The 14,251-nt window shown below is 33.6% G+C and overlaps 1 protein-coding gene across 4 annotated transcripts in view; it reads right to left on the bottom strand.

The window, feature by feature from the left end:
* Window positions 1-14,251, bottom strand: part of LOC145242532 (protocadherin beta-16-like) — a 370,951-nt gene that overhangs the window by 169,144 nt on the left and 187,556 nt on the right. The window contains exon 1 of one of the 4 annotated variants that reach the window (XM_080105608.1): window positions 3,117-3,295. The exons of the other annotated variants lie outside the window; for them this stretch is intronic. The gene's annotated coding sequence lies outside the window, so the exon portion shown is untranslated. Of the gene's footprint in view, window positions 1-3,116; window positions 3,296-14,251 lie in introns of those variants that run through there. 4 annotated transcript variants of the gene reach the window in all.

Genomic DNA, 14,251 nt, shown 5'->3' with positions numbered 1-14,251 from the left:
TACATATTACACAAGTATTTACGATAATCCCCTTCCCACAAGAAAACAACTAACTCTTTAGAAAAATATTCAATATGCAAAAATTGTAAACGGAATCGGTAATTGTATCGGAATCGGAAATTTAAAACGGAATCAGTAGTTGTGTCTGAATCAGGAAAAATATTGGAATCATCCAGCTATATATATAGATATATGTGTCTATATAGATATCTATATATCTATATATCTATATATCTATATATATATATATATATATATATATATATATATATATATATATATATTCATATCCACACACACACGTATATATATATATATATATATATATATATATATATATATATATATACAGAGGCACCTGTATATATAAATTCATTAGACGGACGAGTCGAGTATAGATACATACATACTCATAGCATATGTTAGTGTACGATTGTATGAAGAAAGGACAAAAAATAAATAGTATTTAAGCATAAAATTAATATTAATGCACAGTACACAATAATATATAAATAATAAATAAAATTATTTAAGCAGAAAATAATGATAATATACAGTACACACTAATATAATAATCTTCGCTTTAGCCATGAAAGTGTAAAGTCAGAAAACATGTATCAATCGATAAAAAAACAAACGTATAAGCACATATAATCGTTTATTATGTAAGTATATGCATTGAAATATACCTATATTCATAGATGCATGGATATGTTACACACACACACACACGCGCGCACATACATATATATATACATATATATATATATATATATATATATATATATATATATATATATATATATATACATACTTCGGAATAGTTTTTATTTAACAATCAGTCGTTATGTAAACGTGAGATTGTAGGTTTACGAAATATTACTGGCAGTAATATTCTATAAGTTATCCCATCTAAACAAGAATTGCTCGATATGCAAGATAGAGCAAATAAATTAAATTGTAATTCAATGAATTTTAAAAAACTCTCATTGAAATGAAATGAAGTGGTTGTGTTTCATATCAAAGAATTTTTATTATTCTAAGCAAGACAAAGAATGTTTTAGAAAATTAATCTCCTTAACCTATAGGGTTTCGATGTCTACCATCTCATCAGAGGAGAGAAAATATTAGCAAATAGTTATAAAGGTATGCACCCTATTTGCTAAAGTCAGTGAGACATGGAAAGTCAAAGTGAAAATAATACATTTATCAGAAGTCCTGTAGCAGGAGGATTTGTAGAATTTGTAGATTTCTACAAATCCTCCTGCTACATATATATATATATATATATATATATATATATATATATATATATATATATATATATATATGCAGGAATAATATTTAGATAATGTCTTAAAGGAAGAATATTGTTGATACACACAAGTGTGTGCGTTTGTGTATGTGTGTTTGTATGTTCTTATATAGCATACTCAGATACAATAACAAACTTGACATCATGTTGCTTGCCTTACCGCGAGGGCAAAGTTTGACACAAAGTAGGTTTTTAATGTGGGTAAAATTTAGCTCCCCAAAAAGAGTCACTATGGATAGGAACAAAAATATTATTTGCCTCAGTCATGAAGGATTTTTCTCCCACTGGCTGGGAACATAAACGGTGAAGTGTAGCATGTGAGCAGATACTACACTCTGATCTTGGTCTGAAGGCCATGTTGTAAGTATTCCAACTGACACATGTTTCGTCGTCTACGACTCATCAGAGTGGCTGAATCTGATGAGTCGTAGACGGCGAAACACGTGTCAGTGGATAATTATATCTTAAAAACAATATATATGCCGTTCCCCATTTGGGAGGACCAAATTAGTAAAAGGGAAATTATTCCAAACTCGCATTTAGGTAAAAATGCAATTTCGTATAAATAATTGAATTCATTCAAAACGTATCGCAAAAACAAAACAAAAAAACAAATAAATAAAATAACACACACACACACACACACAATATATATATATATATATATATATATATATATATATATATATATATATATATTATTATTAATTATTTAGTAATTACAGGCAAGTAAATCGTAAGTTACATCATGATGCCAACTTTGTTATTGTATCTGCGTATCACGTATAGCTATATATAATGTATACAAACACATGCATAAACACACACATATGTATGTATCAACGATATGCTTTCTTCAAAAGCATTATTGAAATATTGTTCCTACATATATGTATATATATATATATATATATATATATATATATATATATATATATATATATATATATATATATATTTCGTTTTTCTTAAAGGTGAGGGGGTAGACATAGCAAAGTACTGAAACATGTATGCACATATGTAGTCAATAATATTTGTATAAATAAATAAAAACGTACTATAATATAGCACTACATGCTATTGAGTACTATTTTATAAATGTCACTCGAGTATTATTTTTATATTATAGTGTGTGTGTGCTTGGAAACACATATATAGTACTTGAGTTGTTATTCTCGTTAGATCCAGCTACACTGACGATGAAACACGTTTCCGTGGATAATTTTTTAAAAATATATATGTCGCTTGTCGCTCCCCATCTGGGTGCATCACATTGGTGAAGGGAAAATTATTCCTAACTAGCATTTAGATAAAATGCACTTCCGTATAAATAATTGAATTCGTCCAGAAGTATCGCACACAAAAATAAACAATAACATCTCTGTCTGTCTATCTGTCTGTATGTCTGCCTCTCTTTCTCTTCTTTATATATATATATATATATATATATATATATATATATATATATATATATATATATATATATATATATATATATAGAGAGAGAGAGAGAGAGAGAGAGAGAGAGAGAGAGAGAGGATATTCACGTATCAAACATATATGCACGTTGCACGTGTTGTTTTTGTTTTGCAAGTAGAAGAAGAAAAGACCTATCCAAATCGTGTATTTGCTTTGATTTTCCAAAAACACATGTACGTATGTAGAAAAAAGAAAAGTGACCCCGGATAAAAAATGTAAAAAAATGTAAAAAAAAAAAAAAAAAAAAAAAGAAAAAAAGAAACTCCGGCAATCGTGCGAGGAAGAAACTCTGGAGTTTTGTGTAAATCAAAGGCCGTCTCACCTGTAGTGTTGAATCCATAGGAGTCGGTTAATGAATAAGCTCCGAAGAAGAAAAAAGAAGGATGTGTTCAGTTTACTGCTGCGCGTTTGTGCGGTTTTGCGAGGAGGCGACTCGTTTGGCTGGGTGCGCGCTTTCCGTGTGACCGTGTGTCGAGCGGTGTTTGGTGAGCACATGCACGGCACAGTACGGCTTCTGTGTACGTTGGCAAATGCAAGGGATTAAAGAAATAGGAAACAAGCACTCACACACACACACACACACACACACACACACACACACACACACACACACACACACACACACACACACACACACACACACACACATATATATATCGATATATAAAAGGGTGGGAGTTACCTGTTCGTGATGGGGAGGAGACAGATGCATGACTTGGAGAAAAATACAGGATGAAGTACAAAGGAGCGAGATGGAACAGCGAAGAAAAAAAAGAAAAGAAAGAAGCGTAGACATTTAAAAAAAAAAAAAAAGGAAAAAAAAAAGAATGAGAGGTGAAAAAGAACCTGAGGGAATGGATGAGGAAAAAAGCTTAAGAACTACATGGAAAGAAAAGGGTTAGGGTTAGAGTAAAGAAGGAAAAAAGTAGAAAGAATGAAAAAAGAACGAAAGAAGAAAGAAAGAAAATAAGAAAATGAACGAAAGGGAAAAAGAAGGCGCGACAATGAAAGGAAGATGAAGAGAAAGAAATTAACAAAAGAAGGATAAAGGAAAAGTAATGGACGAAAAAAAAGGAAGAAGGAAATGAAGAAAAGGAAAAAATGAAAAAGAGAGTGAAAGAAAAAAGAAAAGAAAAAAGAAAAGAAAAAAGCGGGGAAATGTTAGGAAAATAGGAAAAAGAATGAATAGTAAAAAGAAAGAAGGAAAAAACCCAGAAAAAGGCTAAGGAAATAAGATTAAAAAATAAAGAAAAAAGAATGAACAATTAGATAAAAATAAAAACAAAAAACAAATTTAAAAAAAAGAAGGAAAACGACCAAGAAATAAAAATAGATTAAAAAAAAAGGGGGAAACGAAAAAGGAAAGAAGAAGATAAAAAAGATGAAAAAGTATACAAAAAAAATAAATAAAACGTAAAAAGTAAGAAAATGAAAAAAAGGAAGAAATGAATAAACTATGTGACATAATCTGAGGGAATGAAAAAAAAAGATAGGTTTTTAGAGTTAAAAAAGAAAGAGGAGAAATAAGAAAAAGAGAGGAAGAAAAATAAGATGGGAAGAAAAAAGATGGAAAGAAAAAAATTGAAAACAAGATTACATTAAAAATAAAGACGAAATAAAAAGAGAAAAAAATGAAAACGAAAATAGAAAGAAAACAAGAAAGGGAAATAAAAACTTTGAATGAAAAATGGATTGAAAGAGATGGAAAGGTAGATAGAAAGAAGAAAAAGAACGAAAGGAGGGAAATGGAGAAAGTAAGAAAAAGTTAGGAACTATAAGAGAAAATGAGAAAAAAATAAAAGTATAGGAGAAAAAAAGAAAAAAATAAGAAAAAGAAAGAGAGTAAAGCAAAGTATAGTAAAAAAAGAAAGAAAGAAAAGAGAGGGTATAGAAAAAAGCAAAAAATAGAAGAAGAGAGGGTATAGAAAAAAGAAAGAAAGAAAAGCTAAAGATAGGAAAAAGAAAGAAGAAAAACAAATATAGAAAAAACAAAGAAAGAAAAAACAAAGTATAGAAAAAAAACAAAGAGAGGAAAAACAAAGTATAGGAAAAAAGAAAGAAAAACAAGGTAAAAGAAAAAGAAAGAAAGAAAAACAAAAGATAGGAAAAAAGAAAGAAAAACTATAATAAAAAGAAAGATAGAAAAACAAAATACAGTAAAAAATGAAAGAAAGAAACACAAGATAAAGAAAAAAAAACAAAGAAAAACAAAGTATAGGAAAAAAGAAAGAAAGACAAAAACAAAAAAGATTAAAGTAAATAATGAGATTGAAAAGAAAGCAAGGGAAAAGAAAGGGAAGAAAAAGGACAGAAAATGAAAAAGAAATAAAACAACAAAAACGGAAAGGAAAATGATTTTAAGAAAAATAATCAGACAAGAAAAACTTGTGGGGGGAAAAAATGAGGAAAAACGAGAAAACAGAAAACAGAAAGAAAAAAAAGGAAAAGAACAGAAAGAAGGTCCTTTTTCATTATACTAGCAAAATTCGAAAATCGAAATATTGAATTTTAAGTAAAACTAAATGTATCTACTTAATTTTCATGTCTCAGTAAGTAACATATTCAAAAATTACGAAAAACAATAAAGTAGAAAATTAATTATTAATGAGAGCAGTTTTCGAAGACAATTAGCGAAAATTAAGTTTGGGTAAATTGGCCAAAGATTTTCGAAGTTTTCAAATCCCATTTTTTTCGAGTCGAGCTCTCCTATTTTTTTGTTTTTGTTTTCTTTGCAAAACTTAATTTTCGCTAATTGTCTCCGAAAATTATTTTCATTAATAATTAATTTTCTACCTTATCGTTTTTCGAAATTTTTGGATATGTTCATTACTGTCACATGACCATTGGTTTTACTTGAAATTCAATGTTTCGGTTTTCTGATTTCGCTATTATAACGAAGACGAACCGAAAAAAAGAAGAAAGATGTCGAAGATAGGGTTTAAAGAAACGTACGAAAGTGTGAAAAAGGTGGGGGGGGGATAAAAAACAAAAAGAGAAAGAGAACATTTTATTAAGAATGCAAAAACAAAAAAAAGTCGGAAGGACAAAGAGAATTGCGCAATTTATATATAATTCGAATGCCTATTTACCTGCCTGTTCAGCTTTCACACTATATTGTCTAGTCGTGCAGCAATCATGACTCGCAATATCCTCGCCCAGGTCTGCAGAACTAAAGAGCCAAACAACCATCAATATCCGGTCATACGCGGCCATCCATTTTATAATAGAAATGCTGGTCCCTGACTTACTTTCGTCATCCGGTCGAAAAGACGGCAAAAACCAAGAAGGCTGTCTGCCCAGAAGGCACGTGAAAAGAATTGGCAATTCCAGCGAACGTGTCAATGTGATTTCATTCATGCAATAAATAGATTAATCTTTGCATTTTTAAAAAATCAATTAGTTTGGTAACTATTGTTTTGTTTTGTTTTTTGCTTTGTTTGCTTTAATTTAATTAATTTATTTATTTTACAGTTTCTAGACTTGTATTGATTATAATTACAATTAGCTGTACATGGAGTTGCCCGGGAGTTAAAAAAAAAAAAAACAAAGAAAAAAAAAGACCGACTTTTTTCTGAAGGAATTTAAATTAATTTTGATGACTTCAAATTTGTAATCAAATTATTTTGTAAAACAGTTATTACAAAATAATTTCGTTTTTATACATGACGTGAATTAACCATGATAAAGAATAAAAGTAAGAAGCAATAATAGAAAGAGAGATGTTTATTAACAGCTAGAACGCCAACAAGAACTGCACAATCTATGCGTATACTAGCAAGGTGACCTGACGTTGCCCAGGATTGAAATGGTCAACGAATGTTTTATACTTCCATAATTGTTATTGTCATCGAAATCGGTTAAATCGTCAAATTTCCAATCAAATAGCCTGCTCTAATTGGGGACCCATCGCGATGCACTTGGACGAAGCTTCACATGCCTCTCGTGGTGACTGAGTTCACAATATATTGCAATCTACATTGCACTGTCGAGAGCCTACTGTTGATTTTATAAATTATTTTTATGGTTTAAATTAAAGTTTAAAATGCAGAAGTCAAGTATCATACTTCAAGTGTGTTCTAAGCAGAAACATTCAATTTGAATGCGCCATTGTCATATCAAAAACCTACTGTTGATTTTATGTGTTGGGCCTTTCGCTTTGTGTGGTAATAAAACTTCATAAATGCATCTGTGATGTTAGGTTGTATAAGATGTTAACTTTGATCAAAATCGCCTGTTCTTTCTTTCATCAGATTATTTCGATTATTGATACTTATCGAAGACCTTCCAACACAAAACCTATCTAAGAACACTGCCAGGCACATAAAGTGCCTTCGTGTGAAATTTCATAAAATTCGACCCAGCCGTTTTCGAGTCCACATGAAACGAACACGTAGACACGCAGACAAAGTTTTTTTTACTAGAGATAGAGATAATACTTTAAATATCTACTTATTCACTTGTCCGACTTTCATACTCTACTAGCGGGATCTGTGGAAATTCCACAGGGGACTCATTTATATGTAATATATTGATGTTGGCATTCTGTAGATGTTCAGTGTAAATGAAGATGCTCTGATATTATTGTAGATCTTTTGTTAAAACTGCAATATTTATCTAAGCTAGTTGGGACGCCCGGCGTAGCTCAGTCATAAATTACGCTTAAATATGATATTTTTATTCTAGCAGATTTCGTATATATTATTATAAATTTAATGTTCTATCGATTTTTATATATTACTTGCAGGACCCGTTAACTGGCGTTACCCAATGGAAGCATGCCCTTCTCCTCTTGTAGAAAAATTAAAGTATGGTTGTTGTTGTTGTTGTTGTTGTTGTTTCTCAACACCCAATCGGCTCATGTTAAGAATGGCTTTCGGAATAGACATTCTCAACCTCCTCATGTTAAGAACGGCTTTCAGAATAGTCATCGGCAACATACCCATATTAAGGATGGCTTTTGGAATAGACACCCCATTTTGAGTGTGAATGACTGTCAAAATATTTGCCACAAATTTAACCTTCATAATCGCTGCCAGGAGCCCCATGCCTAAATACTATGAACCAACAAAGAAATTTTGGAGTGGCCGTGTTGGTCGGATATAATTAGATTTATTCTTCTCCTGTGCGTACTAATCTGGCAACCAGTGATTTAAAGTGCACAATACAGGGCTTTATATCATGAAAATCCGCCAAATATAAATGAGATTTTCTTAATCAGCATAGTGGAAAACTTATAAAAGTCGTAATATTAAATGAAAGTGTGTAGGTGCATCTAAGGTAAAGATTAAAAAAAGAAAAAACAAAAACAATTGACTATAATAAACCCCCCCCTCCAGTAAAAAAATAAAGTTCAGTTTGTGTTGTTGTTGCTGGTAGTGGTAGTGGTGGTGGTGATGCCCACACCCTAACCTCTTTATGGTAAAAATGGCTTTCGGAATGGACACTCCAACCTCCTCATGCTAAGAACAGCTTTCGGAATGGACACTCCCAGCCTCCTCTGGTCACCCAAAACATCTCCATAATAAGAATGGCCCTCGGAAGATACACCACATTCTGTGAGTGGGGAAGAGTGGTGGGATTGTCCAAATATTTGCTCCATATTTAACCTTGATAATTACTGCCAGGATCTCGAGACACAAATACTATGCAATAAAAGGAGGAAACATCATCATGTTAAAGAAAATTGTCAATAATCAAACACATGCATTCTAAGCGGCTAATGCAGAAAACTAAAAGTAAACAATGGTAATCTTAAACTATGGTTCAGGGTTGGGGGTTTTTTTGTGACGAAGGGAAGTATCTGCCTGATTCTAATGCCCGATTCTAATGTGTGCATATCTAAAAAATGTAAATAATAAGAAAAGTATGAAGAAAGAAACGATGTTAAAAAAATAAAGCGAAACAAAAAACAAAAATAGAAAATAGCATCATCGTCGGTTTCTTCCATATAAGCGTAAACAAAAAAAAAAGCAATGCTATCCATAAATGTTATGTATTTTGTTTTAATGATTGTTATTTTTTGTAAGGAGTAGTTGCGCGTAAATGTAGGGGTATGAGTACGTAAATTTATCCTTATTAGTTTTTTTATACTTTTATATTTGGTTTAATATCCATAAAACTGATTATTTTGTGAAGAGAGAGAGGAGCCATATTTGTAAAGGTCTGACGTGTTCGTTTTTTGTAAGAAGGTGTGTATTTTTTTAACATGGAGTTCACCACTTATCAAGGCCCAATGGCCACTCAGGGATAAGGGTTACTGTGTGTACAGTAATCAAAGGGATAGTGTAGCAATAGTATTGGAGAACTGGTAAGGTGTCATTACTTGGGGAGGGGCGGTTCATCAGGAATTTGTTTGTGTTGGACTTGAAGACATCCAGGTTAAAGTCGAACAGAGTTCCACAGGCGTGCAGTTCTAAGAAAGAAGCTTTGTTCATGGTATCTACGTTTTGATTTAGGCACAGATAGGGAGTGGGGAAAATTATTGACGGTGGTTTCAGCTAGTCAGGTGTTTTTTGAGAAAGATTGGCGAGGTGGGACCAGAGAATGGAGCTCAGACGAGCACCTGCCATGGAAATAACGCTAGAACAAAGACAGGCTCGCTACGTCTCTTCTGTGGGAAAGAGGTTGCAGGGTAGAGAAAAGGGCTTCCCCCACTAAGCCACGGAGTCTATTTTGTACTCTGTCAAGGCAGGATAGGCTATTTTTTGCAGCCCCCGCCCAGATGTGGCAGCAGTACTTCATCTTTGGACGTACTTGGCTCTTATATAGATAGAGAATTGCATCATTAGTGAGATATCTTCTGGAGCGGTAGAAGGATCCCACCATTTTCCCAGCGACCTTGGCCACAGACTTGATGCATGTGTTCTATTTCAGATCAGGAGTAAAGGTCAAACCCAGGAGCTTATCAAATACTGGGGCCTCCCTTAGACGATAGCCATCCATTTCAATTGATGCCAGATGGGGATCAGAGTGTTTATGATGTAGAGATAGGAGCTTGGTCTTAGATGCATTAAAGGTAACCAGCCACCTCTTTCTCCACTGTACCACACGCTCAAGATCAGAGGAGAGAGAATCAGAGAGAACATCATCATTTACGGCCTTTGATGTGTTGCCATAGATGGTCGTGTCATCATCATAGATGTCAACGAAAGATTTTAGTATGTATTTTGGGAGATCATTGATGTAGATCAGGAAGAGAGTTGGGCCCAGTATGGACTCCTGAGGGACTCCAGCATTAATACTGTGGGCCTCTGATTTCTGCCCATCAACAACTACTCTTATGAGCCTATCTGAGAGAAATGACTTAATGATAGAGAAAACATTTCCAGTTATACTGTAGCTGGAAATCTTGTGTAGTAGGCCTTTATGGCAAACCTTATCGAAGGCCTTTGATATGTCGAGAGCAATTGCCCTAGAAATGAAGCCTTTGTCGAGAGATTCGCTAATCTCATGAGATATAACCGTTAGCACATCTGCTGTAGATCTAGCAGAGCGGAAACAATATTGCGTGTCGCTAAGAAGCTTATTTCTGCTGAGGTGGTTGACTACTTCTCTATTTATTGTGGATTCCAGCAACTTACTCATGACACACAGGAGACTTATTGGTCTGTACTGAGAGGGGGATGACTTATCACCTGAATTCTTAAATACAGAGCATACTGATGAGGTTTTCCAGGGTGTTGGAAAGCACTTCTCCTTAAGGCAACGCTTAAACAGTTTGGAAAGTATGGGGGCAAGTTCTGGTTGTAATTTTTTTAACACTATAATGGACCGGCGGGACCAGTTGCTTTACTGGAGTCAAGGTTCTTGATTAGCTTGGAGACCTCACGAACAGATACTTGTATGTTGCATAGCGTGTTGTCTGTTATAGGAGGGAATATGGGGAGTTGATGGCCTTCGTCACACAGAGTAGAATTTGCTGCAAAGTTTTTGGCAAATAGTTTGGCCCTGTCCGATGCTGTCGAGATGACCTCTGGTCTATTGATAATGGTTGGCATTGAGCGCACGTTTCTGTTCAAAATCCTATTTGCTATTTGCCAGAACTGGTTGGAACCAAGCCGCTGCTCAGCTACTTTGGACTTAACGGATTGTGCATATAGTTCTCTTGCATTTTTTATTACTCTTTTACAGTGGTTGCTGGCAGTTCTGAAAGCAGCTTTAGTTTCAGTGCATCTATTACGTTGGTAGCTATGGGAAAAGTTATTTCTGTGTGCGATGGCAGCAGCACATTCGGGGGAGAACCATGGCTGGCTGTTAGGTTTTTGTTGGAATTTTTTGGATGGTATGAATTGGCCTATGCCTACAAGTAACCATTTGGTCAGATCTGATACTATAGAGGACACATCCTTTTTAAACATGGAATGGAGAGGGAGATCAGATATGAATGTACGGAAGCTATCCCAGTCCGCCATAGAGTATCGGTATACAGTACGGTGGAGAGGTACGTCTGTAGATTTATTATATTTCATTTTTATCTTAACTGATACGACGCAGTGGTCGGAGGATCCCAGAGGAGATAGAACGGAACATGAGCATAGCTCAGGGGAAGTGGATAGAAAAAGGTCTAGGAGGCTTGCGAACTGACTGGTACTATCGAGCACACGGGTGGGCTTGCGGACAATCTGAGTGAGGTCATAGGCAATGGCAAAATCATGACAGAACCTCCCCTCCTCATCAGTCTTATTTGAGTGGCTCAGCCATTCCACATTATGCACACTGAAGTCACCGCAAATGTGAATGTTAGCCGAGGGATCAGCAGACAGGATGTGGTCAATTTTTCCTGATATACTAGCATAATAGATTTTTATGTTCTCAACCAATGAGAATAGCCGGAATGTTAGTAGGGAGGAATTATTATTGTTCGAATCGGGAAATGGAAAAATAATTGCATGTCTATGAGTGTATGATCCAGTTAAGAAGGATGTCAGGGCAATATAGTTATAATTCCCATCCTTACCTGGGGCGGTGGGAGGACTTAACATTTAGAGGGGAAAATAGGAACTATTCGTCTAAAGATGGTGTGATTATGATGATGTTGCTGTTAGGATGTAATGTAGGATTTTATTATAACGACTAAATGTATGTAAAGTGTCATTCTTAAGTTACATAAGATAGTGGCTAATAATGTAAACATAATAAATTTGTATGTGGCAGATGTTGTTGCAAACCTGCGGTATTTTTGGTCCAGAGGGGAATTTCTGCAACCATTTAATTATATAGGAGATAAAGTTTCGATTTCAAAAGTAAAAAATATTTTTTTTTATTTTTGTTCCGTTTCTCCACGTTAAAAAACGACCCTGGTGTCTAACTCTGTCCCGTGGGGTGCATTGTAAACAGGAACAATTAAACTACAGTCATTCGGATGTAAGCGTGACACACAAAATAAATAACACACACGCTATCCTATTAATATATAGATACTACAGATCCCAAGTTTGTTTGAGAAATACGTTTATGATCATATGAATAATTAAAATAATGAAAGAGCGAGATAAAAGGATGGAAAGCAAGAGGGAATGAATAAAAATAAATAAATAAATAAATAAATAAAGAAGGGAAGAGGGAGAAAAAGAAAGATATAAAGAAACGAAGAAGGAATTAGAGAAAGATAAAAGGAAGGAGGCAGATAAAGAAAGAAAAAAAGAATGAAAGGAGGAGTAATGAGTGATAAGAAAAAAAAGAAAGAAGATGAGAATGAAAAATTGGGAGATATATAAAAACCAGGAAAGATCATGAAAAAGAAAAAAGAAAAACAGATAAAAGAAAAAAGAAAGAAGAGGAAGAGAAAGAAAGAAAAGTAGATATTAAAAAAAGCAAAGAAAAAAGCCAAAAAGAAGAGATAAACGAGAAAGAGAAAACTAAAGAAATATAATTTAAAAAAAAAAGAGGGAAAGAAGGAAACAGACTGGGCCGCCTTTGGAATTCCTTCCCTGCTCTCTGCGTTATTAATACTACTAACACGCAGAAAGTTAAATGTAATTTGGACAAATACCTTGTTTCCCAAATCCCCACACAAGTTGCTTACTACCCCTATAAACCTGGCCCTTAATCACAGTAGTTTCTAACACTTTAGTTACAATGTGGCATCTTTGATGTGAATAAAGAAAAAAAATAGAAAGAAAAGATAGAAAGAGAAAAATAGAGACAAAAAAAAGTAAAGAAAGAAAGAAAGAAACAAACAAACAAACAAACAAATAAACAAACAAACAAGACTGAGTGAAAAACTTTTGTGAAACTGTGTTTCCTAGAAGATAAAATAAAAAGAAAAGAAATTATGAACGTCAAATGTGAAAAAAAAAGTGAAACGAAAAGAAGGGAAAAATTACTAAAAAAAAAAAAAAGAAAGAAAGAAAGAAAACGATGTAGAAAAAAAGACTTAGGAAAAAATATGTATCCTATAAAGTGTGTTGTATTTTAAATGGATGTTCTTTTGTTCTCGTTGTCGTTCAGATCAAGTTTGCTGCATAAAAGCAGTTATGATTACCCAGAGCCGATTGAAGAAAAAGAATGATGTGTTATGGGAAAGATGAAAAGAGGCGAAGTGAGGTGAGGTTGGGGGTGGGCGCAGGATGAAAAATGGGGAAAAAGTTTTTTAAAGAAAAAGTAAAAAAAAAAAGTCAGAAAGGGGTCAAGAGGATGATCAATATAAGTGTGCGTGTTCATAAATATCAATGTATGCATCAGCGGAAGAGAAAAACAAGAGGAAAATAAAACAATCAAAAACAATGAAAAAAAAAACAAGCACTATATAAATGTAAACTTTTCATAAATAGTCACCCTCTCTTTACTCCTGCCCCCCTCTCTCTCCCTCTCTCTCTCTCTCTCTCTCTCTCTCTATATATATATATATATATATATATATATATATATATATATATATATATCTATATGTGTGTGTTATTTGTTTTTGTTTTTGCGATACGTTTTTGAATGAATTCAATTATTTACGAAAGTGCATTTTTTACCTAAATGTGAGTTAGGAATAATTTTCCCTTTAACCAATTTGGTACCTCCATATGGGGAGCGGCATATATATTGTTTTTTAAAATATAATTATCCACTGACACATGTTTCGTCGTCTACGACTCATCAGAGTGGCTGAATCTAATTATTTACGAAAGTGCATTTTCACCTAAATACGAGATATATAGGTTTAATAAATTATATTGAGAAACACTTTAGCAAGAGTCTAAAACATATTTATTACTAGGGATGTGACAAGAGAATCACTCTATCTAAAAACATATCAGATAATTATGGATATATACTCGAGAGTCAATTGTCATAGCCCTATTTATTACTCGGAAAGGAAGCACATATAGAGGTGATAGACCTTACTCCGCGGAGTTTCAAAGAATGTAAGGATTCTTCTCTAAAGAGGAAAGAAAACTAATTAGCAAAACATATAGATAGCGGGGCTAGAAGATTTGCTGGTTTTATCTCTTCTGAGAACTGCAT

The sequence above is a fragment of the Euprymna scolopes genome, chromosome 21, assembly GCF_053919585.1.
Source record: "Euprymna scolopes isolate OS-2025 chromosome 21, ASM5391958v1, whole genome shotgun sequence".
NCBI classification, from domain to species: Eukaryota; Metazoa; Mollusca; class Cephalopoda; order Sepiida; family Sepiolidae; genus Euprymna; species Euprymna scolopes.
The sequence above is the reverse complement of the archived record's forward strand: the minus strand, read 5'-3'. Positions and strand labels throughout refer to the sequence as shown.